The sequence below is a fragment of the Carettochelys insculpta genome, chromosome 1, assembly GCF_033958435.1.
Source record: "Carettochelys insculpta isolate YL-2023 chromosome 1, ASM3395843v1, whole genome shotgun sequence".
Lineage (NCBI taxonomy): Eukaryota > Metazoa > Chordata > Testudines > Carettochelyidae > Carettochelys > Carettochelys insculpta.
The window spans coordinates 192,783,318-192,810,969 of NC_134137.1; positions in this window are offsets into that span (position 1 = coordinate 192,783,318).

Below are 27,652 nucleotides of genomic sequence, written 5' to 3' on the forward strand. Positions count from 1 at the left end.
ACTTGCGCTGCCTCAGGCGCATCCTTGGAATATCATGGAAGGACAGAGTGACCAACACTGCCGTCCTCGAGCAAGCTGGAATCCCAACCATGCACACCCTCCTCAGGCAGCGGCGACTCCGCTGGCTTGGCCACGTCCACAAGATGAACGATGGAAGGATTCCAAAAGACATCCTGTATGGTGAGCTAGCCTCTGGCAAAAGACCTCCCGGACGCCCTCAGTTGCATTATAAAGATGTCTGCAAGAGAGACCTCAGAGAGGTAGACATCAAGCTGGACAACTGGGAAGATCTAGCAGACAACTGCGGCAGATGGAGGCAGGGGTTACACAAGGGCCTTCAGAAGGGCGAGTTGAAGATCAGACAGCTAGCAGAGGAGAAGCGAGCGCACAGAAAGCACAATAAGGACTTGCCAGACACCCACTACATCTGCAAGAGATGCAGCAAGGACTGTCACTCTCATGTGGGTCTTTATAGTCACAATAGACGCTGTAAATGAAGTCCTCAATTGAAACTTTAAAGGGCGCGATCCATAGTCTATGCAGACTGGAGGATGCCTACTACGTGCTAGACTGGGAAGCCAGGGGATCTGGGTTCTGTTCTGTAGGGCAGGTCTCGCACTTAAACAGGCACAATCTGCAAACAGAAAGCATTTACCTCCGAGAGTTTACAATCTAAAAGCCATTAAAGAGTCTGTGGGATCTTGTGATAATTTCTTCTTTGTTGGTTTTTATTTGTGTACCTCAGAGAAGACACTGAGGATGAAATGTTTGTTTTAACTCTGTAATGCCTCCGTAAAACCTGAATAGTTATTTAAATGCGGAGTATGTGTGTGTTAAATTTCTTGGGCTTTAACTATTTTTATACAAGTTTATTTATTGTGGTAACAAATGCAGTGGGCCTGGAAATCCTGTTCCTTATTTAAAGTTGTTTTCACAAAGAATGTGGATTTGACTCCTCTGTTTTCCCATTCTTTGGATCACTAATGCAAGGTCACTTGTTCTTAGTCTATGCCTCTTTCAGCTGCAATGATAGATGTGTCAGTGCTTTGACTATCTTTTCCCAGTGCTTCCCTTTTTCATCTTTCACTCGGTGTCCTTCAGGATTAATAGTCACCAAAGTATCTAACCATTAGAGACAGTGACAGTGGTAAGCTATCATCTTTGAGAGTTAGGCCACTTGAACATTACCCTTTTCCTCCAAGATCAGGTGAACATAATGTCAATACAGGTTCAAATGCACATAGAAAAGGAACCTATCATCTATTACACTAGTCGACAAACATCATTTACCATTTCATAGATATGCAGCTGTCTTGTACGGACAAAGACCATGAAAGAAAGTGACACGTGAATGAAAAAGTACAACAAAAATTTTGAAACATTAAAACCTAAATCAGTAATTGTCAGCTTGTCTTTTGCAAAGATTAATTGCTCCAGTTTGATTCTGAAACTTTTAATGGTGCAGGTGGCCTTACATTGCCTTTAAATTATACTTGTATTTATTTTGTATCTGTGTGTGACATGGGATTGTCGCTAAAAACTTGACAGTGCATCATACTCCTGTGATTGCACTTGCTAAGGAAACTATTGCATTTTTGGTCTATAATGAAACTGGTAGCCACATTGCAGACATTGCAAAAGAAGGCCTTATAGCAGAATTTAAGCAGATAGTTAGCGTCATAATTTATTTTAGTAACATGATGTGTCCTGTCATTATAATCTGCTTTATATTCATTGCAATGGTTCTGATTAATGCTGCATTAATTTTAGCACTCGTGAGAACTTCAGGTATTTCTACAAGTAATCTATCTAAAGTAGTTAGTGTCAATGGTAGTTAGTAAAAGCTTTTTATTACTATCTTTGGGCATGTCATTCCTTCACTTATTGTACAGGTGGTGGAGATTTACAGCTTGATTCTAAGCACTGCCTTGAGCATGACCTGGTGCCCAACCCAGCAGTAGCTCTGGCAAGAATTGTGACTCAGGTTTTGTTTTTACAGCTAGAAAAGTGTATTTTTACCTTATGGTACCTAGAATGCAAGGTAAAAAACACAGCAAGGACCAGACATTTCAGTTTTCCTGTAAACTCAACTCACAGAAGACAACCCTTAGAGGGGTATAACAGTGTGGTTAAGCCTGAAAAGTATAGCTATACTGCAGTTGAAACCCCGCAGTTGGCCAACACCAGCTGACTTGGGCTCATAGGCCCAGGCCGTGGGCCTGTTTATTTGCCATGTAGACATTCCAGCTTGAGCTGGACTCTGTACCCCTGCAAGGGTGAGGGTTTCAGAGTTCAGGCTGCAGCCTGAGCCTGAATATTTGCATCGCGATTAAACAGCCTTCGCCTGAGCTCCATGAGCCTAAGTGCATAACTCCAAGACCTGGGGCTCACTCTGGCTACGTCTACACGTGCAGCCAACATCGGAATAACATCTACACGTCCTCCAGGGCCGGCAACGTCGATGTTCAACTTCGACGTTGCTCAGCCCAACATCGAAATAGGCGCAGCGAGGGAACGTCTACACGTCAAAGTAGCACACATCGAAATAGGGATGCCAGGCACAGCTGCAGACAGGGTCACAGGGCGGACTCAACAGCAAGCCGCTCCCTTAAAGGGCCCCTCCCAGACACAGTTGCACTACACAACACAAGATCCACAGAGCTGACAACTGGTTGCAGACCCTGTGCCTGCAGCATAGATCCCCAGCTGCCGCAGAAGCAGCCAGAAGCCCTGGGCTAAGGGCTGCTGCCCACGGTGACCATAGAGCTCCGCAGGGGCTGGAAAGAGAGCATCTCTCAACCCCCCAGCTGATGGCCGCCATGGAGGACCCAGCAATTTCGACGTTGCGGGACGCGGATCGTCTACACGGTCCCTACTTCGACGTTGAACGTCGAAGTAGGGCGCTATTCCTATCTCCTCATGAGGTTAGCGACTTCGACGTCTCGCCGCCTAACGTCGAAGTTAACTTCGAAATAGCGCCCGACGCGTGTAGACGCGACGGGCGCTATTTCGAAGTTGGTGCCGCTACTTCGAAGTAGCGTGCACGTGTAGATGCAGCTTCTATGGCCTGGGGAATATGGAGATAGGTCTGTGGAAGATTGTAGGTTAGAGATCCTCCCTCAAAAGGGACAATACTATTTAGCGGCAGGGTTGTGAACGCTGCAGGTCTGTGCACTGCAGTTCACTTTATTAACTTTTCATTCTTTTCTCATCCACTGCTTTGTTATTTAATGAAACCCAGGACTGTTAAAGAATCTGCCCTTGGTGTTGTTGAGGTGAGCAGTGTATAGCTTCATGAGCAAGGAGAGAATGGTTTTGGTCAGGTCCCCAGGAGTATTCTTGATATTTCTCTATCACCAGTGATACTTTACCAGTCAGGAAAGAATGTCCCTGCTTGTAGCTTGCTGAGCTGTCCTGTGCTCATGCAGCACGCACATGCCCTGTCTAGCCAACACTGATATAGGTGATGCATCTCAGGTGATCCACCAGCACTTGAATAAGCATAGAAAAGGAGTCCTTTCTACTGATGGACGCTGTGACAAGGTATATTGGTGAGAAAGTAGGGCTATGCATGTCTTCTGTCACTCCACTGCAGTTCAGGAACCACACTGCTGCAAACCAATCCACTATCTCTTGCACATTGCCTATACTCAGTCCCACATCACAGGATACTGTCAATGGCTCTGCTTATTTGCATGACAGTGGCCCCCTCAGTAGGATTTTCCAATTCCAAAATGATTTCCCAGTCACTGACTGCAGTCTGAAGCTGCAAGTTACTCTATTGTGATTGACCCTCACTTCTCACCGCAACCCTGGTTCTGATGCCCATACCCTAGACAGCTGGGGTAAGCTCAGCACACAGGTCCAGAACTGTAGCTGTCGTGAGTCAGTATGGCCTCCTGCTCATATTGGACTTACTGGGGCGCTGGGGTGGGCAGGCATAGCCTGCCCACGGCTAAAAGGCCCCTCTCAGAGTGAGGGGGGCGCCCACTAAAAACACCCAGTCACCAAATGAATACGGGGGACAACAAAGGAAAAAACAGGGACGGGAGTGAGGGTCAAAGGTTTAAAATGAGGGAGTTGGAAGGGGATACTGAGCAGAGGACCCCGGACAGCGCCCACCGCTCCTCAAAGGTATCCAGGGAGTTGGTGGACGCCGCCCAGAGGAACTCTGCTCGGATTCGTGAGCGAAGGGAGGAACGGAAGTAGGCCCCACAGTCGCAGGTCGCCCCCTCTGCCAGCCTCCTCTCCCTGGTTTTGTAGATGGCCATTTTGGCCATGGCCAGGAGGAGGCAGACGAGGAGGTCCTGCGACTTTGTGGGGCCGCGGATGGGGTGTGACAAGATAAGGAGGTGCGGGGAAAAGTGCAGCCAGAACCTCAGGAGGAGGTTCTGGAGGAGCTGGAAGAGGGGCTGCAGCCTGGTGCACTCAACGTAGATGTGCGCCAGGTTCTCCCTCATGCCGCAGAAGGTGCAGGTCTCTGGGATGGGGGTGAACCGCGCCAGGTACACACCCGTGCTTACCGCTTCAGTGAGGATTCTCCAGCTGATGTCCCCGGCGGGCTGCGGGACCAAGGTGGAATAGAGGCTGGCCCACCGGGGCTCCCCACCCTCCGATGGCGGCAAGATGTCCCACCACTTGTGGTCGGGGCGGGACACGAGGGTGGGGAAGTGGAGCGTGTGAAGCACGAGCGCGTACAGAAGATGTCTAGGCGCGGTTCGGAAGGGGACCGGCTGCAAGGTATGCAGCCGGCTGAGGTGGTGGAGGGGAGGGGGGCGGGCAGGATCGCGAAGCCGGGGGCCCACGGAGAGGTCCGGAGGGCTAGGAGTGAGAGGGGGGCGGGGTGCACCCTCTCGCAGGACCCAGCCGAGGTAGACGTGAGCAGTGGGCGGCAGGGCGGCCTTCACCTCCTCAAGTACGCGACGGGGGGAGCGTAGGTTGGAGAGCCCCATGCGCTGGGCGAGCACCCGGGCCTCCATCCAGTCTCCCCAGTCGTAGTCCAGGAGGTCTCCGACCCTGGTGATTCCACCTAGGACCAACCTCCGGTGCACCTCGGGAGACTCCGCCACCTGCACACGAAGGTGGGGGTTGTGTAGCAGGGGCTCCGTGAGGAGGTCTTCCCCCGCGGTGGCCCCTAAGGACCTGGAGGCTGCGAGCAGCCGCCAAGTGCGGAGGAGGTCCTGGTAGAAGGCCGGCAGCTCCGAGAGGCCTCGCGGATGGTCTCTCCAGGATAAATAAAAGAACTGCTGGTCGTATCAGAGCCCTCGGTAATGGCGGAGGAAAGCGTGCGCCAGCGTACTCCATGCTGGACTATCTGCACTGTTGGTGTTGGTGTTGAGGAGTCCCTGCAGGGCCCGGAGGTGGAAGACATGGACCTGAGTGCGCATGCAAGTCAGGCCCTGTCCTCCCTCCTCCGGGGGTAGGTGGAGTACCCCTGCAGGGACCCAGTGCAGTCCTGGCCAGAAAAACTCCAGGATTAACCTCTGGAGCTGGTCCAGGAACTTCGGGGGTGGGACCAGGGTGCTGAGGCGGTACCAGAGCATGGACAGGACTAGTTGGTTCAGCACCAGTGCTCTCCCCCGTAGGGAGAGAAACTGGAGCAGCCCTGCCCACCTCCGCAACTGCTCAGCGACCCTGCCCTCTAAACCCTGCCAGTTTTCCGGCGGAGATGGATGTGTGGCGGATAGAAAAACGCCCAGATAGGACAGCGGACCCGCGCTCCACCGGATGGCCTGAAGCGCGGGCGGGAGGCGGCTCATCTGCCATCCAGTCCCGACCACCAGGCCAGAGCTCTTGACCCAGTTGACCCAGGCGGAGGAGGCTGCCAAGTAGATGGCTTGGCAAGCCTCCAGACGCACCAGGTCTCCCGGGTCCTGAACCACGAGGAGCACGTCGTCGGCGTACGCCGACAGGACCAGCCGCAGCCCTGCCTCTGGAAGCACCAACCCCATCAACCTTCGACAAAGGAGACAGAGGAAGGGCTCGATGGCCAGGGTGTAGAGCTGTCCTGAGAGCGGGCAGCCTTGTCGTACTCCCCGTCCGAAGCTGACCGGAGCGGTCAGGGTCCAGTTGAGCTTGACCATGCACTCCGAGGCAGCGTACAGCACCCGGAGAAACCCGACAAAGCGGGGTCCGAAGCTGAAGGCCTGCAGGGTGCCCAGGAGATACCTGTGGTCCACCCTGTCGAATGCCTTCTCCTGATCCAAGGACAGGAGGGCGAACGACAGGCCGTCCCTACACCCAAGCTCTAGGAGATCCCGGACCAAGGACAGATTATGGAGGATGGTGCGGCCCGGGACGGTGTAGGTCTGGTCGGGGTGGACCAAGTCCTGCAGCACGGACCCCAAGCGACGGGAGATGGCTTTAGCAATGATCTTGGAGTCCGTGCTGAGGAGCGAGATGGGACGCCAGTTCCTGAGGTCGCGGGGGTCCCCCTTCTTGGGCAGCAGGGTGAGGACGGCACGCCTGCATGACAGGGGGAGGACCCCGCTTTGCAAGGCCTCGGCCCAGACACTGAGCAGGTCTGGGCCGAGGACGTCCCAAAACACACGGTAAAACTCCACAGTCAGCCCGTCCATTCCCGGGGATTTATTGGTGGGCATGAGGCGGAGGGCTTCCGAGAGCTCGGCCAGAGTGAGAGGGAGCTCTTGCCGGTCCCAGTCGCCCGTGCTGACCGATGGGAGTTGGTCCCAGAGCACCCTGCAGGCGTCAGCATCGGTCGGATCCGGGGAGAAAAGGGTGGCGTAGAAGGCGCGAGCCCTCTCGTGCATCTCCACCGGATCCGTAAGAGGGGTGCCATCCTCTGCAAGGAGGCAGAGGATGTGTTTTTTGGCACCCCTCTTTTTCTCCAGGGCGCAGAAGAAGCGGGAGCCGCGGTTCATCTCCCGGAGGAGTTGGATTCACGACCTCACCAAGGCCCCCTGTTCCCGGAGGGCGTCGAGGGCCCTGAGCTCGTCCCTCTTCTCCTGGTACGTGCCGCAGAGGGATGGATCTCCGGGGCTGGCAGCTAAACGCCTCTCCAGCTCAAGGACCTCCCGTTCCAGCTGCCCTATCAGCGCATCCCGCCGCCAGCTGGCCCCCCGAGTATAGTCACGGCAGAAAAGCCGCGCGCGCACCTTTCCCAGATCCCACCACTGCCATGCCGAGGGAAAGGTGCGCCGTTGCTCATGCCAGGCCAGCCAGAACTCCCGGAAGGACGCCATGAAGCCCACGTCCTCCAGCAGGCTGTTATTGAAATGCCAGTAGGCCGACCCCCGCTTCCCCAGCGAGAGGGAAGCCTTCACTGCCACCAGGTGGTGGTCTGAGAAGGGGGCCGGCCGCACGCTGGAGGCGTGGGCCCGGGAGAGATGGTGCCACAAGATGTAAATGTGGTCCAACCGGGAGTGTACGGATTTATGGCCCACCACTCGGACGTAGGTAAAACCAGCACCCTTGTCCGGGTGGTGGCTGCGCCAGACGTCCACCAGGGAGCGATGGATGAGAAGCTCCCTGAGGATGCCCGCAGCGGCCTGGCAATGCTCGGTCCCCATGCGGTCCTGCTCCTCGAGGGTGCAGTTGAAATCCCCGCCGAGGACCAGGCACTCGCGAGGATCGATGGTGTCGAGGAAGGCTGCCATCTGCCGGAAGAAGGGTGTTCTCTCCGGGCCGAGTGTTGGGGCATAGACATTGACAAGATGGAGAGGCAGCCCCTCCACCCGCACCCGGAGATACAGCAGGCGGCTGGGCACAACGTCGACGCTCCCCAGCACCTCGGGCTGCAGATCTGGGGAGAACAGGGTTGCCACCCCGGCCCGGTGGGCCGAGAGGTGACTAAAGTGGACCCCGTCTCCCCACTCCAGCCGCCACTTAGCTTTGGCGGCTGGGGTAGTGTAGGTCTCCTGTAGGAAGGTGACCGAGTACTGCCCCCCTCCCGAAGGAAGGAGAGCACTTGGCACCTACGGAGACCCGACCCGCAGCCCCTGGCATTTAGAGTGACAAAGATGATCGGTGCGATTTGGAGGGCTGGGGAGGATCCTCACCAGAGGGAGTACCAACGGTTCCCGTGGGGCCACGCAGCAAACCGTGACCAACCCCGAAGGTGACGAGGGAGTCACGGAAGCTGCGGGCCCGTTGGTAAGCCGTGGCATCCCTCCTCCCAGTCCCCTTGCCCTCCTTGAGAAGGGCCCTCACGGATTCCAAGATGGTATGAAAGTCCTCCCAGCGCTGGAGGGCGAGAGCAACCTTGTTCTTGGAGCCACGAATGTCCTCCAAGAACCGGCGCATCTCTCCCACCAGCACATGGGGTGCCGAGGCCTTGGGGTCTCCAGTACCAGTCGGCCTTGTGTTCCTTTGGGCCCCACGGCCAGAGAAAAGATTGGGGTGGGGACTGGGGTCTGGTTTTGTGGGGGATGAGGGCGGCAGAGGGAGAGCAGCCCCGGAAGTGCTGGGAGAGGGCGATGTAAGGGGGGCCTCCCGAGGGATTACGGTCTCAGGGGCAGGTATGAGTGGGCAGGGATCAAAGGGAGGGGTAGGAGGAGGAGGGGTGGGGGTGGGGCCAGGGGGGATGAGACTCATCAGGGGAAGGGAAGGTTCATGAGGGGCAGGGAGAGGGGGCAGTGGGGGAGGGGGAAGAGGAAAAGGAGGGAGTGGAAGGAAAGGGGGGTCTGGAGCGGGTAGGATTGCAAGTTCGGGGGGGGGCGTTGGCTGGGAGAAGGTACGGGGATGATAGCAGGTGATGGGGCTAAGATGGGAGCAGGGGCAGGGATATGGACAGAAGGTGTCTCGGGAGGAGGGGCTTCCTCGGATGGTGGGGCGGGGGAGGGGGATAGGGGCGAGGTGCCGACATGCTCGGCAGGAGGTGCCAACTGGTCGAGGGGGTGGGTGTCAGGGTCTTTAGTTTCGGGGCCAAAGGCGAGGGACATGGAAAACTCTGCTTCCCCCAGGGCGCCCAGGGGCTGGCCGACTCCCGCGGGGAGGTCATCTTTAATTAAGGGGGAGGTCGCCTCCTGGGACGTCCCAAGGCAAAGGGAGGTGGTAGTTGAGGGGTCGCTGGTAGATGGGGAGGGGGAGAGTGGAGGGGGTGGGGGTGAGTGGATGGACGGCCCACAGGCCTCCAGTAGGAGGCTGTCCATGTCCAGGGCCACCGGGGTGACGCCTAGGGCCTCGACCTCCTGCGAGAGGAGGGCGAGGCTGGGGCTCACCTCCTCCGGATGCTCCGCAGCAGCAGTCTGGGTGGCGGCCGGAGGGGTGTCGGCGGAGGGCACGGGCGCAGAAAAGGCCTTCTCAGCCTCCTCAGGCTCTGGCTCCGGGGCAGAGGGGATGTTACCTTTCTTAGCAGCCACCGCGGCAGCCCCCGTCGCCCCCGGCAGATGATTGGTAGCCGGGGGTTCGGCAGGTGGGTCTGGGCTGGCAGCTCTTTTTAGTGCTTTGCACGGCGCCTCCACCCCGTCCTCCGACAGGGTGGGGTGCTGGGTGGGCGCACTCTTTTTCTTTCGTTTCCCCCCCACCAGCACCCAGCCCTCCGAGGAGGCGGGCTGGGCAGTAGAGGAGGAGGGGCCAGGGGACAGAGCCGACGAGGCGGAAGGGAGGTAAGAGAGGGGTGGGGCGGCAAGGAAGAGGGACGACCCACCCCAGGACAGGCCCGCTTCTGGTCCTGCCGCCGGCCCCGCCTCCCTCTCCTCCGCAGGCCCGGCTCTTGTGCCCGCTCGGGCACCAGCGCCTGCTTCTTCTTGCCCGGCACCATGCGGCCGGGCATCCTCCGACACCCGAGCGGCGATGGATCCGTCCGGGACGAGAGGAGGAGGGTCGGTCCCAGGGCCTGTTGCGGTCGGGGCGCCGCCGATCTCGTGGCTGATGCCCCCCGGGTCGGAGGAGGTCCTGGGCTCCCCTTCGTGCCGGGCCAGGGGGCAATCCCTCCGGACGTGCCCTGCCGCCCGGCACATAAAGCACCGGGCCTCCCCCAGGGTATAGAAGACCCGGTACTGGGCCCCTTGATAGGGCACCAGTATAGTCCCCTCCTGGGCCACCCCGCCCTGTGCTGCCGCTGGAAGGAGAGCACGTGCCATAGGGCGGGGTCTTTACAGCCTAGGGGGAGGGGACTCAGGACCGTCAAAGGCCGGCCCAGGACGGTGAGGAAGGGCAGAAGGGCGGAGTTGGGAAGGAAGGGTGGAACAGATGAAAAAACCACCCACACGCCCAGGTCTTCCAGCGGCTCCAGGGGCACGTGCACGCCCCCAACCGGCAGGCCCCTCTCCACCGCCTCCTGGGCGGCGGCCTCCGAAGCCAGGAAGAAGACGATCTTCCCGAACATCCAGGAGGCCGCCACCACGGCCGCGGGCCCCACCACCCGTGCCAACGCCCGCATGTAGGTCTCCACATGGGGCGAGGCAGCCACCAGGAGGCAGCGGACTCCATGCCTCCTGGTGAGCGCGGGGAAGGGGCCACGACCGTTGGGGATGGTAGTCCCGGCAGAGGCAGAAGGAGTAGGGTGCGGGGCGGTGGCCGCCACCTGGGCGTATGACCTGGGGGCCGAGAGGTTGGGGCCCCCAGGAGCGGTGGAGGGAGCAGTGGGGAGGGAAGAAGGGGAGGCTGCACTAGGTGTTTGGGCAGCCTGGGGGAGAGTCCCCACCACGGGAGGTTTGGCCTTCCGGGCGGGGCTCTTGCCCTTTCTTTTCCCCTGGCCCTTCCTGCCCTTTTGTGGGGGAGGGTTTGGGGCTGGGTCGCCAGGGGGCGCCGCGGCGGAGGCAGTAGGAGCCCCGGAGCCTGTGCCCGCGCCCTCAGCCGACATGGTGGTAGAGTTCTGGGAGGCCCTGGATGAGTGGGCCGCTGTTTCAGGGATAGGAGGGGTGACAGTGGAGGGGAGAGGGAGGGAGGGGTCACCAGATGACCCTCCAGTGGGTGTGGGGGTCATATTGGTGGGTCTAAGAGGGAGAAAGTTTATTGGGGGTGGGGGCCTTTAAGAAAGAGCGGGGGGAGGAGAATGGAAGGGAAGGAAGGAGTGAGGCGTGGCGGCCCCTCCCCCACTGGCCGGGCTGAGGACCCAGTCAGATAGGGGAAGGGCAAGGGGAGTGAGGTCAGGGAAAGGGAGACACAAAAAAGGCCACAACTCCCAGCACAAGATGGTAAGATGGCTCCTGTTTCTGCACTGGGATGTGGAGGGAATCAAAGTTTGTGTGGGTGGGGCTCAGGCACTTAAGTAAACAAAAAAGGGGGGGAGGGGGCGTGGGCACGTGGGGGGGCGAAGGAGGAGGCACAGCCAACTTAGGGGGGATGGCGGGGTTAATGGGGGGAGGGGTGTGCCCACGTGCGCCTGAGGGGTGGGCCCGTAGCAGCTGCTGCAGAGCCTCGAGATGACAGGGGAGAAGGAAGGGGCAGCTGATTGGAGGGGCCCAGGTGGAGGGGGCCCCAGCGGCAGCTGGGGGTGGGGGGGGCAGTAGGGGAGGGGGTGGCTGCAGGGGTGGGGCAGGGGCCGCGCCCTAACACCCCACCCCTGGCTATGCAGCCCCCCCTCTGGAGCCCCGGTGGAGAGGGGCCCTGCCCAAACTCACCCCCCCCACAAGCCACTCCACAGGAGGCTGTGTGGAGGGAGCCCAACCGCCGCTTTGAGAGAGCCCCCTACCTTCTCCAGGTGGTGAGGATGCAGCAGCTGCTAGATGGATGGTGGGCCCAAATGGGGGGCCAGCAGTTTCTCCCCCAAAAGATGGAAAAAGTGGGGGGGGGCCCTGCTGTAGGGCAGGGGGCAAGAGACCCCCACCCTCCACCCACTCAGCAGTTCCTAAGAGAACTAGCTGGAGGGGTGGAGGTTGGGGGGAGAAAGATAGAGCCTGCCTGCCCGAGGCAGGAGGGAGGCTGACCCCAGAAGTGGGGGGCGGGGAAGGCAGCCCTGCGGGGGCTTCAGGCAGCCAAGGCCGGCCGGCCCCCGGTAGCTCGCCTTCCAGCTGTGGGAGGGGCGTCCCACGGCAGCAGCAGCCCTGCAGGAGCACCCAGAGCCAAGCCAAAGGGCCTGCAGCAGGCCTCCTGCTGACACAGAAGAGGCTGTGCAGAGGCCCTGGTGGGCGGGCCCAGAGCCAGAACACCAGTGGCCCGCCCCTCAGAGGGCGGGGCCCAGGGCTAGAAGGGCCAAGGGCAGGGCTCGGGACCCATTAAAGCCCGGGCCTCCGAGCAGGGAGGAGGCACCTACATGAGCTCCCCGGCGCCAAGGGCAGAGGGTCTGTCGCCTCCTGGCCGGGCCAGAGGAGCAAGCCCCCAGCAGCCCTGAACAACTACAGATCCAGATGCCCCAGGGGGACTACCCGGACTTCCCAGACCTGCCAGGACCCTTGCGCCGGCGGAGACCCCTTGCCTTGGAGGAAGCCCCGGACGCGGCCAGACCGGCGAGGGTGAGTGACCAGGATCGCCTTGGGCCCACCGGGCTACCGCCGCCAGACTATCCCAATGACATTGACATGAGCGACTGGCCGGAGCTCCCGAAGGTGGACAATTTGGAGGAGACTGACCCCGCGGGACACCCTGACCAGATGGACTGGGACCTTCCCCCGGTGGAGGTAGAGGTAGGAAGTGGCCTGGGGAACGACGCTCCTGAACCCATGGCAGTGTGTTGCGGCCTGGATCCCCACTGCCATGGTTGTGTGTGAGCGACCCCCCCCCGGGCTGGGTCGCAGTGGAGTAGGAGGGCCTGCGACCCCCTACCCCCTTCTTGACAGGGCCAGCCTGCGCTGGGCCTGTGCTCAAACCCTTGTGCTGTTGCCCCGCCCCAAACTGAGGGCTGGGCCTGTGCTCAAACCTGTGTGCTGCTGCCTGCCCTGAACTGAGGGCTGGGCCTGCGCTGTATTACTGTTGTGAACTGCTGCCCCGGCCCGAACTGAGGGCTGGGCTGGTGTTATAACCCTCTTTTGGTTGCCACCCGCCCTAGGCCAAGGGATGGGCATCCCAGGACTCCTACAGTAGCCTTTGCATATCTCTGGAAGTTCTTCAGCCACTGCTCATTGGCCCAGACCAGCACTGCAATGCAATCCCACAAGGTGCTCAGCTCGTTTCTCACACCCAGAACCTGCACTTTCTTATGTCCCTCAGCAAACTGTTCTCCACCAAATCATCATATCCCCTGTTAATGTTTCTTCCTGTGGCTTTGCAAATAGTGGGGGATGATTGGCCCTGTATTTGCGATGCTCATGACCATAGTGCAGAGCTACGCAGGCTCCATGCTTCTGTTAGAGATGGTGGACAGTGAAAAATGCCACCTCACTTGTGGAGTTTTCAAAACAGGCACAACATTTATAGGCTACGTTACAATTATGGGATGGAGAAAGCTGCATGATGGGAACTTACCTCCATCCTCCCAGTCACTCCTGCATGGCTTGGTTTCTGCCCGCCATGCCTTAGCAACATTTCCTAAAAGGAGAAAGGAAAGCTGCACGCTGGGATATCTAGCCATGGTACGCCATGAACCACATCAACCCAAGCATTGCTGGTGAGTGCACAATTCACTGACACAAGGAGCCAACTATATGTATACACAAACAATATATTAACTGCTGTTGTGATACACCAACCTAATGTATGTCAACCAAACTTTGTATTGTACGCATGACCTAATACTTTCTAATTCCTTTTTGCCTCATAAATCATTAGGGTGACCACACCTCCCCAGGTCAAATATGGGACAGGGGGATGAGCTAGTGTCCTGTCCAAAATGGGACAGACGGTCATCCTACCTACCAGTCAGGCAGTGGCTGCGCCATGGGGGCTGGCACATTGCTGGGGAGAGGTGCTGTCTGGCTGCAGGAGGCAGCAGCAGCTCTCAGCTTCCCCAGGCTTCAGGGAGCTGGGAGCTAGGTGGCAGCTGCACTGCTCGGGCACCAGGGAGTCAGGAGCCAGGCGGTAGCCATGCCGATCCAGCTCCGGCTTCCCCAGGCTATGGGGAGCCAGATCTGGGCCAGCAGTGCCAGTGCGTTCCCGGTTTGCTGCAGCTCAGGAGTCACGAGCCATGAGCCACTTGGGCTCTGGCTCCCCCAAGCAGCAGGGAGCCAGCCAGCAGCCACACCAGTTCAGCTCCAGCTTCCCTGAGCCATGGGGAGCAGGATCCAGGCCAGCCATGCTGGTGATCCTCCTGGCTCCCCCCAGCTGCGTGGAGCTGGGAACCTGAGGGAAGCCTTGATGGTCAGGCTCTGGCTCCCTCCGACTCGAGCAGGCAGGAGCCAGCAAATATGGGGCAATTATCCCCACCTTTTTAGAAATACATCGGGACACCTTCCTGGCACCTGAAATAAGGGGCTGTCCAAGCCAGTATTGGATGGATGGTCACCCTATAAATCATAAATAGGATCTTCATTTCAGATATTTGTTCAAACAAAATTCTAGTAATAAAGATGCAACTTATGCTACATTTGACTCACATTGCCTTACAATAATGACAAGATGAATCCTGCCCCCAAAAGCTTACAATTGAAATAGACAAGAAAAAACAGTGGGTGAGAATGTAAACAGATAGGGAGAAGGGACTTGTCCAAATGAACACAACAGGGCAAGCCCGAAACCTGATCAGTGTCTTGTGATAACCAGCCCAGTCACCTATCCATTTAGCCTACACCGTACTCGGTAAAGGTTAGTAATTGAATTGAGCCCTGACATGAAAGCGCCCTCATTATTTGAGTTGGTTAGAAATTTTATGATAGAATAGATATTCTGGGTTCTCTGCCACATTGCTGGGAAACCCAGGTTTGCTAGATCTTTGGCTGGGCAGCCAGACCTTGCCAGAGATTGCAAACTTCCAGCTGTGGAGCGAGAAGCCTGAAAGCCCTATGAACCTCAGCTGGGATATGGCTCCATAGGAAGAGTATCTTAGGGTTTTTAGGCTCCTGTACATGCAACTGAGAACCTGGAACCCCTAAAAAGCTTGACAATGTCAATTCCAGTCAGCTGCTGATGTCTGCAGATGTACAGGGCTATTCTTATGCATATGCGAAATACATGGCTGTGCAGTGCACCTTAACATTTGAGTCACCAAATTTTCAGGTGCCCCTACACAACGTTGTGCTTGTATGTTCATGACTGCTACAGGACTTCTCCCTACCTGCTCCCTTACATGCTCCTCTCAGCCAGTAGAGGGTTCCCTGATGCCAGATGGGGTGCAAAGAGGAGTCCCCTGCCTCTGCAACTCCATTTCAGACCCAGAGGAGCCCTCAAGTCCTGGTAAGATGTGTGTGGGAGGGGTGTGTGTCTGGGAAGCAGCATGGGGTGGAGAGGGAGGGAAGCCCTAGGCCCCATATAGGAGCCACTTGGAGGGTTTGGAGAGAAGCCCCAGGCTTCCGGCCGGAGCCATGGGGGTGGGAGGGAAGAAGCTGGATTCCCACACAAGCTGAGGCAGGCACTCAGTTATGTAGGGTCCCCTAATTTGTATGGACGGCCCTCTGGAAGCATATTTTGTTTTAGAAACATCATGTGTCAATGCTTCTGAAATATTTCACCTTCTTCTCATCCCTTCCAGGATTTCTGGTGCCTCAGAAATTTCAGAGCAATTGGTTTTAGTTTGAACTGGAGTGAAATTAGATTTTGAAGTCTCTCATGCACTGAAAATCTTGCATTTCAGACAACTCTACTCATAATATATCAGAAAACAAGATATTACAACATGATATAGATCTGGTAATATACGATAACCCAAGTTAACTCATGTCTCCACTCTTTTCTACTTTTCTTATGTTTCCTGTAAATCCATCTTTAGTTTTCCAAATGTTAATCTATTGAACTGCAGTGCACAAAATAAATGGCTCTTTTAAAAATAGCCTAGTAATATAATGAATTAAAATGACAGTAAAGGGGGGAAAACATCTTACAGTTGTGCCAGAAATCAGTTCAATGTGCTGGCTTAGTATTTTTTAAAATGAAATTGGATTTGATAAAGTTGAATGCGGTTTTTGCACTGAACACTGTGTTTGATAAACATTTCCGTGTTCTTCACTTTATAGAGATTTGTGGCCAGACTTTAATTTACTGTATTTGGTTAAAAAAGGAAATTATAACTTTGCAATGAGACAAGATAAACCAGAAAAGGTTTATATCACTTTATATTTATATAGTTATTAACCTTATATTACTATATTTGTTAGATGAAATAATTTTATGTTTTTCACTGATTTATATTGTACTCCTGAGAAGCAAGTAAACCAAGGAGAAGAAACAAGCTCCAGTATCCAAGGCAGAAGACAAATGCCACTGAAAATGGCCATCGTATAACAATGACATCAATTTATACCAGTACTGTCTCACTAATCCATATTTAGAGCTCCCTATACACATCACTTTTCCTTGATGATCTGTCAGCGGAACAACTTTATAAGCAAAAAAAACCAAATATCATCAAATGCTGACACTTCTTAACTTGGGACCAATTCCTACAAACCCTGACAAGGATTACTCATGTGAGCAAGGGTCATACCCCTTGAATATATGTGCGCTGACTTTTGTGCTTAGTTTGATTACATTATCACCAGAATTTGTCAAAGGACATCTTTCATTTGTTCTCAGCTGTCAATCCCAGTTGCACAGAACCCTGCATAGACACACAATTTGTATCCGCAGCTGCTCCACAAACATGTTCGGCAGATATAAAGCCAGTATCTGCAGATTTGCAGGCCTCTACAGAGGCACATAGTGTATTTAGGCCCCAATCCTGCAACGATTTCTGTGCAGGTGAGTTAGATATTTAACAGGGATTCACAAAGGTAGTCCATTGCACCTCCCATCAGAGTCAATGGGATCTTCATCTTTTCAGGAGTTTGTCCAGGTGAACCCATTACTAAATCTAGCCCATACGTTGGAGTGTAGAATATGTATATGGAATTTTGATTTTTAAGAGTTTGTGAATATTATATGTTAACGTGTGAATACAAGAGTGCATGCTCATTTGACTGACACAAAGCATTTAATTACTGATGGCTGCTTTCAGCATGTCCCACAAGAAAAGGCTATAAAAGTTTGCTAAAGAATTCTACACGTTTCTTTATTTATTTGGTTATATTCATTTACATTACAGTCAACATTGCTGGAGAATTTTCAAAAGAGCAAAATTAACTCAGGAGCAGAAGTTCCATTGAAAGTCTAAGGCCCTGCTTCCACTGAGAATAAAGGTGTGTTCCTAACTGGTATTAGCCAACTAGTGTGTTTAATTAAGAGGAGGCAAAATACTAATAAAAACAGCTGGTAATTAACACTGTTTAGCAGATGGAATTAAACAATAGGTCCCTTTCATAGTCTTAATCTCAGCCTGCTACCATAGTTTCAAACTGAGCTGTTTTCAGTGGGGTTTTATATTGCTTTAGTTACCATGTTAATAAATTAAGACCACACTTTCTTTCCTAATGAAGGTGCACCAATGCAACATATGCTCCTAAGTCATTTGGGCACTTTTGAAAAGCCCATGCTGCTATCTATCACACATCTGATGTAACTTTGAAATGTGTTGAATTTGAAGGGAAACAGGGTACAATTCTAGTCAGTTATGTTCGCAAGTTTTATCCAAAAAAATAAATCTGTTGGGCTGTGTCTACACTAGCAAGTTCTTTCAGAAAATGAGGCCCTTTTTCAAAAGAAGAGCTTGAGTGTCCACACACAAAAAGCGCTCTGTTGATCTGAAATCAAAAGAATCTGTCTCTTCTTCTGGAAGCCCTCTTCCACTCCCAGATCAGGAAGAATGCCTTCATGCAAAAGCTTCTTTCAGAAAAAGCATGTGTCAATGCTCTGTGGGCCCTTTGATATTTTGTGAAAGAGCAGGCCTTATATCACTGGATTTTTCAATCCCTGACTATGCTTTTGAAAAAGCAGGGGCTGTGTGGATGTTCTCTACCAAAAGAGCGGATCAATATTTTGATCCAGTTTTTTATGTGTAGATGCACTTTTTTGAAAAGTTTTTTTGGAAAAGATTTTCTGGAAGAACTTCTTTTGAAAGATCACTGTAGTGTAGACATAGCCTCGGTGTTTAAGGTGCCACAGGAGTCAGGGCTCCTCCTTGTGTTTGCAGATGCAAACTAACAAGGCTACCCCTCTGAGACTTGTTAACATGCAAAATATGGAAAGCAATATAAAAATACACACTCAGGTGAGAGGAAAGAAAAGCAAGAAAGTCCTGACACACTGCTGAAGGGTAAAGTGAGGATTATGTATGTTATGACTTCTTGCCACCGGTATTTATTGTGACATGAGGAATATTTATAAAGAAGTTTACTCTGCACCCTGCTCTGGTATGAAAATATTGCTGTTGATTTTGGCGGTTATTTGCTAAATATGACAAAGCAGCTGCTGGTCCAAAATAATAAAATTAAATAATGACAATAACCACCACCTTTGGAGACAGTTTTTATTACTGAAATCTCTATAAACAAAGAAAATGGGGAACCACCAACAAAATGTATGAAAACATTTGAGTTACTGGTACTTCCTTTAGGAGAAATTCACCAATATTTCAACTGATATGTCATAATATATGGAGATACACCTCCCATAGAACTGGGAGGGACCTTGGAGGTCACTGAGTCCAGTCTCCTGCCTCCTTGGTAGGACCAAGCACCATTCCCCTGACTTTTTTTAAAATCTATTTGCCCCAGATCCCTAAATGGTCCCCTCAAGGATTGAACTCACAACCCTCAGTTTAGCAGGCCAATGCTCAAACCTATCCCTCCCCCCTCATAGTTTTAAAGGTACTGCTAATATAATGTCAAAAAACTACATTGACTTTGAGACACTTTTCCTGTCTTTATTTTTTTTGCCATGAAAAAGGTTGAAGGAAGAGGACTGCACCAGCACTGACACGTGGCAGCAGAAAGAAAGTGGAATGGTGGTTAAAAATTTTATTTTAAAATATCCTGTAAGCTTGTGATTGGTTATAGAGGAAAAATAGATTGTTTCACCCTTTTCCCACGATTGGATTTTCTAGTTAAATCCCCAATTGCCAATGTGTGATAAAACACTTTTGTGAAAGCAAGACTCTCTCTAGCTCTCAAGCTACCACCCTCCCTTTCAGCACAAAACAGCGCATAAAAGCCACAAAACTGATTACCATCAGCAGAGTTTTCTTTTAATGGATTAGGCCTTTAATCTTTTCTTAAGTGATAGCCACCATTAAAATTATTAAACTACTTCCCCTCCTCCTGCCAATGTGTATTTTTGAATGAATTGACTCAGGTATTTAAAATATATTACGGCATCATTTCCACAGACCCCCATCTGTCTTTCAGAATAAATCTTGCATTGTTTAATAAAGTCCTCCCAGCAACTTTTGCAAATGCTGTAGCTCCACATTTCCTGCAGCAACTGCTACTATTTCTGTTGTTAGTGGGATTCCAGGGATTCCAACCCAGGTAGGGTTGGAAACTCAAAACGGAAAGAGGTCTCCCCACTACCATTATCTGTTGGGAGTGGACCACTGGTCTCAGGGATTCTGACTTTCCTTTCCACTTCCCTTTCAAGCCAACGAATTAAGCAAGTACTGGCTTAAAGAATGTCCTGACCCATTTGTAATAATTTACACACTTCTAAAAGGATTACAGACTGCAGGCTTAAAAGCCAGCTCTGGCCAGCCAGAAAGCTTCTTTCACATAGGGAACAACTAGAGTGACTGGCCCAGATGTTCAGAAGCAACTGGTAATTTTGGGTCCCAAGTCTGAGAAGTCTTAAGAAGGTGATCCATTTTTCAGAAAGTACTGAACACTCATTCCCTGAATATCATTTTCATATTGGGGGGCACACAAAATATGAAGTACCCGAAATGACCAATAATTTTTGAAAATATTGACAAATGATTAATATTTTATTGTAATTTACTACAACTTAAATGTTAACACCAAGAGCACAAACAGTTTGGGACTCCACTCTGTTAATGGGGTTGCACAAATAGTACATGACAGACCCTGCCTCACTTTTAAACTTGGGCTCTTCACATGGCAAGTTACTGCACAGTGAACCAAGGTATCACTTTACAACCCACCAGCTTACTGTACAGTAACATCCTATGTGGACATACAATGCCTATAAAGAGGACGAATGAATAGTGCTAGCTTAAAACATGGGTCACGGAGTAAGACTCAGTTAAATTCTTCGGCCAAAAGCAAACTCACTGACTTTTGATCCAGGCCATTTACTGTCCTGGGAGAAGAGTAAGATTTTGGCATGATGGAAAAGGCATTTTGGTAGTGCAGATGATATTGCTCATTTCTGCATGTTATGATCCTTTTCTGAAAACACCTAAGAACATGAGTAACTTGACACAGGTGATTAGTCCCACTGGACAGAACTAAATTTGTACTTTAGGTTATGTCTGAACTAGAGGTTTTTGTCAAGAAAATCCAGGGAACATCCAGATTCCCAAGGTGTTCTGTGGACAGTAAGTTGACGGAATGCAGCACTTTTGTTGACAGTGTTCTGCCATTCCCCCATGAGGCAGAATGCCTCTATTGACAGAGATTTGTTGACAGAAAGCCAATGTGGGTGTTCTGTGGGGCCTTCTGCTGACAGACAGGGCTTCTGGGACACTGGGCAGCCCTGTCTGATGTGCTTCCAGTGGGTAGCTTTGCCAAAAGAGTGTCTGGATAGTCTGGCTGCTCTCTGTTGACAGAATGGATCGCTTTTACAATCCGCTTTGTAGTCTGGCTGTGATCTATTGAGAGAAGTTTTGATGGAAACTATCTTCTGATAGTAACTTCTGAGGACAGCTCGCTCTAGTGTAGACAGAACCTACGTGTTTGCAAGATCAGGGGCTTTGAAGAATTCATTGTGTTCCACAAGCAAAATTTAGAAGCTTGCAATTCATGCATTACAGTCAATTTATCAACAATATAAAATGGAAATCTTTAAACAAGTAATTTTCTGACAGGAACAATAAAAGAGGGTGCTAGACATATACAATGAACACCTACTGCAGAAGCAAAGTGGAATGTGTTATGGGTTACAGTAAGCATTGATAATGTCAAAAGTTACATCAATAATTTATTTTTAACAAGTTCACCAACTTGGCCCATTTTCCCTCATACTTCATTTATCTGATACAGGCAATAGGACATTTTATTTATCTTAATTATTTTTTTCTTGTCAGCCACATTCACAAAGCAGTTTTTGGTTCTGAAACTATAAACATGAAATACTTTCACTGCCTGCAGTCTTGTCTGCCAGCCTTGGTAGTAAGGAGATAGGTACCATATTTAGTTTATGTATTAGCCTTTCTATGTTGGAGACCTGAATTCAAATTTTGTCTTAGGTCAGAAATGATAAAAAAAAAATAAAATAAAAGTTTATTTGGATCAGTTTACACTTTGGTAAATAGATCTCTTTGTAACAAAACAATCAAAATATTGGCACATATTGGCAGCATAGCTAATTTTCACTTACTTTTTGGAAGACTTTCTGGTGTGGGGTGTTCAGGTCATGATTAGGATGCAGAGCTAGCATTTTTTGAGGCATCTTGCATGCAAGGTGTGAGAAATCCTTCTCTCAGTGACATCTAAGTTTCCTCGAAAAAATGACCTAAGAATATTGCTCAGTCTTCAGATGAACACCTCAGCTTTAGACCTTGCCCGAAACAGACTAAAATTAACAGGTTAGCAATTTGACAGTTAACTAAATTGTGTCAAATTTATTAAGAGAGTCAGAGATTTTAAGGCCAGAAGAGACCCATTAGATCATCTAGTCTGACCTAGATATATATATTTCTCAGAACAAAACCTTGTCATTTAGGTAGTATTAAAATGTTCAGGTGATTACGCCATGCACCACCATCAACTTCAGCCTGGACCAGTCCATGCAAGAGATCTATTTCCTGGACACTACAGTGCTAATAAGTGATAGTCACATAAACACCACCCTATACAGGAAAACTACTGACGCTACTGCTTACCTACATGCCTCCAGCTTCCATCCAGGGCACACCACATGATCCATTGTCTGCAGCCAAGCACTCAGGTACAATTGCATTTGCTCCAATCCCTCAGACAGAGACAATCACCTATAAGACCTTTACCAAGCATTCCTCAAACCACAATACCCACCTGGAGAAGTGAGGAAACAGACTGACAGAGCCAGACATGTACCCAGAAGCAACCTGTTACAGGACAGGCTTAACAAGGAAAATAACAGAACACCACTGGCCACCACATACAGGCCCCAGCTAAAACCTCTCCAGTGCATCATCAATGATCTACAACTCTTCCTGGACAATGATCCCTCACTTTTACAGTTTTCGTCTACAGACAGCCTGCCAATCTGAAACAAGTCCTCACCAGCAGTTACAGATCACACCACAGTAACTCTAACTAAGGAGGCAATCCCCGCAACAAACCTCGATGCTAACTCTTTCCACACATCTGCATCAGTGACACAATCATAGGGGTCCTAATCACATCAGCCACACCATCAGGGGTTCATTCACTTGCACATCTATTCATATGATATATACCAACATGTACCAGTAATGCCCCTCTGCCATATACATTGGCCAACCTGCACAGACTCTATGTAATAGAATAAATGGACACAAATCAGATATCAAGAATGGTAACATACAAAGACCTGTAGGAGAACACTTCAATTTCCCTGGACATTCAGGAACAGATTTAAAAGTAGCCATCCTGCAACAAAAACCTTCAAAAATAGACTCCAAAGAGCAACTGCAGAGCTACAATTCATTTGCAAATTTCACACGATCAGTCAAGGATTGAGCAAAGACTGGGAATGGCTGGCCAACTACAACAGCAGTTTTTCCTCTCTTAAGCCGTGTCTACACGTGCACGCTACTTCGAAGTAGCGGCACTAACTTCGAAATAGCGCCCGTCACGGCTACACGTGTCAGGCGCTATTTCAAAGTTAACTTCGACGTTAGGCGGCGAGACGTCGAAGCCGCTATCCTCATCAGGAGATAGGAATAGCGCCCTACGTAGGGACCGTGTAGTCATTGCGCATCCCGCAACGTCGAAATTGCAGGGTCCTCCATGGCGGCCATCAGCTGAGGGGTTGAGAGACGCTCTCTCCAGTCCCTCAGCTCAATGGTGGCCGCGTGGAGCGGCCCCTTAAAGGTCCCCTCCCCGTCCCTTCCTGTGCAGGAAGCTGAGGGAATGTGCAGGCGGCAGCCTAGACACGCGGCCAGCCTGCACGTCCCTCAGCCACCCAGAACAGGGCCAGCACCTGCCATGGCTGCCCGGAAGCCCCCCCCCGCAGTGCCCCCAGGGGAGCCAGAGCAGCCAGGCCAGCCAGCCCGGCAGCCAGGCTGGGAAGTGGCAGCGGGGCCCCTCCTGGACAGAGGCTGAGTTGTGGGACCTGCTGGGGCTCTGGAGCGAGGAGGAGGTGCTCCAGGTAATGGGGAGCAAGAGGCGGAACACGGATGCGTTCGCTCGGCTGTCCAAGGGCCTGGCCGCCCGGGGTCACCCTGCCCGCACTCTTGACCATGTCAGGAGCAAGGTTAAGGAGCTGCGGCAGGGTTGCGCCCGGGCCCGGGATGTGGCCAGCCGATCTGGGGCCGCCCCCATCACTTGCCCCTTTTACAGGGAGCTCAGGGACATCCTGGGCCCCCGGCACACCTCCTCCCCTCCGGCCACCCTTGATACCTCAGCCGATGAGCCCCAGCAGGCCCTGCGGCCGGAGTCCATCCCAGAGGTAAGCCCCGCACCCCGGGGGCCCCCCTGGTGCCCACCCCCGGGCCATCGCGGCAGGAGGAGGAGGAGGAGGAGGAGGGGGGCTCCTCCTCTGCAGAGTCCGGGCTGCAGATCCTCTTCCCGCCCTCCCGGAGCAGCAGCCGGGAGTCCGCCCCCCCGGGGATCTCCGGACTGTGGGAGTGGACTGACAGGTATGTACCCCCCTCTGGTGTACACCCCCGGGGTTGAGGGGCGGGGGTAATAGATATGTGCCCAGGGCCCCCCACATGCCCACATGGCCATGTCCCCAAGGACAGCAGGGCCATGTCCCTCACAGCAGTGCATCAGCCCCTGCCCCCCCCCCCCCCCCGCACAACAGTGCCATGGCCCATCCCCGGGGCAGGGGGGAGTGGAACCTCGAGGGTCCCCCGGGAGGAGGGGGTGGGACACCCCGCAGCAGCAGCATGTGATGGAGTGTGGGGAGTGCAAAAGGGAGACTCAGGCTAGATATGAGCAACAAGCTGAATAGCTCCCAGGGGCAAAGGATGATCCTGGGGCTACAGCTGGCAGGTGACATCTGTGCCCTGAACAAAGAGGAGGGAGGAGCCGAGCTGGCTTTGAATCGGGGCGGGGGCCGCAGGTAGAGGCTAGGGGAAGGGAGAGCTGGAAGTCAGCCAGCCTGAGGAGGGGGAAAGCCACATCCCAGAGGGGCACCCCTTGGGGTCTTCTCCCCAGGACGGGTTGGAAGGACTATCTCTGACTGCTGTGCGGTCACTCCCGAGAGAAACCGGGCATCTGTGGCCTAAGAAACCTCTCCTGTCAGACCCTGCTGAGTGAAGTGAGAGTCACTCCTGCCAGGGGACGGGGTGCAGTGCAGGGGGACCCCTGAACCCCATCCATCCCAGTAGCATCTCCCGGGGACGGGGATGGGGAACCTGCAGCACAGGGGTGGGGGGACAAGGGTCACGGCTCGGGGCCCACACTAACGCCTGTCTCCATTCTTCTTCCCCCCCTCCTCCTGTGTTCCGCAGCTGCACCATCGGAAGGACTGGAAGAGAGAGCCGGCGAGGCATCAGTGGTCCCGGAATCCCCTCGGGGGCCATCGCTCCAGGCAAGCCCCTCGGTGGAGGACCGACCGGCCCCACGGCGGGCTAGACGGCGGACCTCGCAACAGCACCCGATGGCGACGGACCCCCAGCTGCTGGCCATCCATCGTTGGCAGCTGGAGGTCACGGAGCAGCGCCTGCGGGTGGACCAACACCGCCTGGACCTGCAGGAGCGGGCGCTGGCCTGGCGCCAAGAGGCATGGGGGGCCTACATGGACACATTCAACCGTCTTGTGGACTACCTGGCCCCCCATGCCACGCCGGCCACCGCAGCGCCCGCCCTGCCTGCTCCACCCGCCACACCACCTGCTGCTCTGCACGTCGCCGTCCTGTCCGCCATCGCCCCGCCACCCACCACCAAGGGCCGGACCGCCGAGGGACACCTGGGGCCAGCTGAGACTCGCCGGACGTATCTTCCGGTCCGCCCGGCCCCCAGCCAGCCCCGAACAGGGCTGCGGCCAAGGCAGGGCTCCCGGCCACCCACCCCCAGTGCCGGACTTTAGGGGCATGGGGCCCGGGATGTGCCCCCCCCCATATAGTTATATATGTCCGAGAAGAGGATTGTTTTATTGACCCATTTCATTTATATTTGTGACCCCCTTTGCCCCGTCCCCCCATGTAAATAGTTCTCCCCTTCCTTATCATCCCTGGTTTTCTTTTTATTGACCAACGTCTCCATTATGTGCAATCCCTTTTATTATTGTTTTATTTGTACAGAATACTTTTGTTAGAAGAGGTCTTGTATATAGTTTGTTCTTGTTTTAATTATAGTTAAAAAAAAAAAAGTTCTAAAAGAAAAACCAGTTTAAGTTCAGCCACAAGTGTGTGCTGTCATTTGTCCAGGAAAAGTGGAGGGGGGGGTGCGCTTGGGTGCTCTGTGGTGTGGGCGTAGGGGCAGGGAGTGTTGTGGAGGAAGGGGTGGGCTGTGGGGGGCCTGGCAGAGTTCACCCCGCGGCCTCATCATCGAAGTGGGCCCGCAGGGCCTCCTGGACCCGGGTCCCTTCGGGGTCCACCTGGCAAGTGGGGGCAGCGGGTGGCTGCAGGTCAGCCCTGCCGGCCTCCACAGCCCAGCCCTGGAAAAAGGCCTCCCCCTTGCTCTCCACCAAATTGTGCAGGGCGCAGCAGGCACCCACAATCTGGGGGATGTTGTTGGGGCCCGCATCCAGGCGGGTCAGGAGACATCTCCAGCGTCCTTTCAGGCGGCCAAATGAGCGCTCCACCACCTGGTGTGCATGGTTCAGGCGCTGGTTGAAGCACTCCTGGCTGGCGGAGAGATGGCCCATGTACGGGTGCATGAGCCAGGTCCGGAGTGGGTACGCCGCATCTGCGATGACGCAGAGGGGCATGGTGGTGTCTCCCAGAGGGATCTCCCACTGGGGGATGTAGGTCCCCGCCTCCAGCCGGTGGCACAGGCCCGAGTTCCGGAAAACCCGGGCGTCGTGGGTGCTGCCAGGCCAGCCCACATAAATGTCCTGGAAACGTCCCCGGCTGTCCACCAAGGCCTGGAGGACCACAGAATGGTAGCCCTTGCGATTGATGTAGCGTCCTCCACTGTGATGCGGGGCACAGATGGGGATGTGAGTCCCATCCAGAGCCCCGAAGCAAGTGGGGAAGCCCAGCGTGGCAAAGGCCGCGATGGTGGCATCTGGGTCCCCCAGCCTGACGAGCCTGTGCAGGAGCATGGCGTCGATGGCACGTACAACCTGCAGGGAAAGCACATGGGAGAGCACCAATGAGGGGTGAGCAGGGTGTGCGTGGCCCTGCCCTGCCCTCCCCTCCCCTGCCCTGTCCTGCCCTGCCCTCCCCACCCCTCCCCCGCCCTGCCCTGCCCTGCCCTCCCCTGCCCGGGCCCCCCTCCCCTGCCCTGCCCTCCCCCCGTGGGTCCTCTTACCTCCATGAGGACAGCCCCGACGGTGGCCTTGCTGACGCCAAACTGCTGTCCCACGGATCGGTAGCTGTCTGGAGTGGCCAGCTTCCAGACAGCGATGCCGAGCCGATTCTCCACTGGGAGGGCACGCCGCATGGCAGTGTCCTGGTGCCTGAGTGCGGGGGTGAGCCACTGGCACAGCTCCATAAATGTCTGCTGGCTCATCCTGAAGTTCCTGAGCCAGCGGTCATCGTTCCACTCCTCAAGCACCAGCTGCTCCCACCAGTCGGTGCTGGTGGGGTAGCTACACAGTCGGCGGCGTGTGAGGCGGGTGGGGGCGGGGTGCTGCAGAGTTGGGAGTTGAGCCCTGCTGCCCTGGGGGCAGCTCCTCCTCCGGTGTGGCAAGGAGATGCTCAGCTGCCTCCCGCATGGCATGGATCAGGGCGAACCCTGCTTCTGCCGGGAGGGCTGGGTGGACCTCTGGCTGCTGCTGCTGCTGCTGCTGCTGGGGGTCCATGCCTGCGTCGCCCGGGGTCTGTGTTCCTATGGCTCCTCAGACCGCGTGCTGTTCAGGCTGAGTGTGTTTGGGAGGGGCCCTTTAAGGGAGCGGCTAGCTGTTGCCCCGGAAGCGCTAGTCTGCCCTGTGACCCTGTCTGCAGCTGTGCCTGGCATCCCTATTTCGATGTGTGCTACTTTGGTGTGTAGACGTTCCCTTGCAGGGCCTATTTCGATGTGGTGCTGCGCAACGTCGAAGTTGAACATTGACGTTGCCAGCCCTGGAGGACGTGTAGACGTTATTCATCGAAATAGCCTATTTCGATGTCTCCAAATCGAAATAAGCTACTTCGATGTTGGCTTCATGTGTAGACGTAGCTTTAGTGTTCATACCTCCACGCTGACTGGTGGAAGTGGGCCATTCCCTCCCTGACTGAATTGACTTTATTAACTCTGGCCTCTCTCTTGACTGGTACTCCCTTCCTCTCATGTGCCTGTCTATTGATACCTGCCTCTGGAATTTGCACTCCCATGCATCTGCTGAAGTGGGTCTTTGACCACGAAAGCTTATGCTCTAAAAAATCTGTTAGTCTATA